Here is a 1,951-nt window from a genome sequence, read left to right as displayed (position 1 = left end):
CCATCTGTGTTGCTTTCCAAAATGCGTCAACAGCGCTCCTCTTTACTAAGCTAGGTTTACGCTCGCCGGAGTGTACCCGAAAACAAGCAAGATGGCTGCAGCTGATGTGGGAATTATCTGCTGAAGTACGATTTTTGTTTTTGATGGCAAAAATTGGCAACGCTCATTCACAGATCTCAAGAGGATGACTTCAAATGTTTGTTGACGACTCCATGACCTTTCCTCCAGAACGCCACTGGCATGTGAAATTTCTGTGAAATAGGCCATGAAATTAGCTCTGTGCATCCATGTTCCCTCTTTGACTTCAACAACCTCATGGCCTTTAGTTCAGCAACACCTTCAAAACGCACTACATTTGTAGGGACACCTAGTGGTAAATCTGTAAAAAATGATAGACCAACCGTTTTTCAAAGCCGATACTGATTATCAGTTCATAAAACCGATGATGTTCAAAAATATTTGGAACCGATATGCATATACAGTGAAAATGAAAAATAAACATTGTTAAATGCTTTAAGAAATTATTGAATAAATTAGAAACGTTCAACATAATACAAAGTAAAAGACAGTCCGATAGTGTTGTGGGCGGGACATTAAGACGGACTCAGTAGTGAGTGAAACGGAAGCAGAGGGACAGACGCAGAGCTGTAGCCCAGCCAAAGTAGCGCACTTTTAATGAATTAACTTCATAGGTTAACAGGCAAAAACCACTGATCCAGATCATTTGTAAACCGCCCAAAAACGTAATAACAATAATAATATCAATTGTTAGTATAATGTTTGTTCCGCCCACTGCGTTGATGATTATAGATCAGATTATAGCAGTCCTCCAGGGCTACAAGCATGGCTTTACACTTTTTCCTCTTATGGTCAAGAATACACGAGTAAACAAATTATTGTGTGCAAAATGATTTTGCTTCCAGTTTTACCGTAAAATAACCCTGCATCTTTCTACAGCCTGTGTCAGTCCTCTCTATACGGACACTTGCTTCACTAGGCCATGACCGTAGATTCCAGTCAGGTGGTGAGAGACTTCCCTTAACAGCTTCGGTCATATTATAGATCTGTTGTTCGCAGGATTTCGGCTCGTGGCACTACACGGATAGTGAGAGTCGCTGTACTCGTGTTACAAATGGCTAAATGCAATATGCCCTCCAGGGCTGTGTTGCAGCCAGATGTTCATCTCCTCTTGCGCTCTTTCTCACCATTTGCCTCCCCTCCTTTGGCTCTCATTTCTCCCTGTCTCTGTTCTCCGTCCAGATGTCCATCTCTCCCGGGTCCTCCTCTCTGTTCGCATGTGACAGCTTGTGAATTCTTCCTAACAGCTGGACAACACAATCCAGGTGTTCAAGGCTGTGTGCTGGAGTTCTCTTGTTGAAATATGGACGATTTGTGTGGTTGTGCAGTTACATTGTATTCAATGATGTCCACAGAGTTGCTGTCCTGGGTAACCTGAAATCCTTCTTGTTTGCATAATATGCCAATCTCTAGGTGAAGGGTATGTGATGATGTGGGGGGCTATTTTAATTCCAAAGGCCAAGGGAACTTTATCAGGATGCATAGTATCCTGGATACTACTGAAACTAGTCACCTTACCTGGAGAAGCTAGTGGATCAGAAATGCCTTTCATGAATTATTAAAAAAAAACATGAATCTATATGAAGAGCTTGTTTGTATTGTATTTAATCTTTGACTGTGTGAATCAAGGTTTAACCCAACCAATTATAAAAAAAATTCTTCCAGAGTGCCTCTGCTCTGAAGAAAAGACTAAAAATCCAATTACATGATTTTTATATATATAAATAAATCATGTAATTGGATTTTTTTCGTTATTATTGTGCAACACAAATCGTGTTGTGTGTATGTATGTATGTATGTATAATATATATTTATAAATAAAATATATAAATAAAATATATATATATATATATATATATATATATATATACAT

Source organism: Etheostoma cragini, chromosome 23 (assembly GCF_013103735.1).
Source record: "Etheostoma cragini isolate CJK2018 chromosome 23, CSU_Ecrag_1.0, whole genome shotgun sequence".
NCBI lineage: Eukaryota > Metazoa > Chordata > Actinopteri > Perciformes > Percidae > Etheostoma > Etheostoma cragini.
This window is presented reverse-complemented; position numbering follows the sequence as displayed.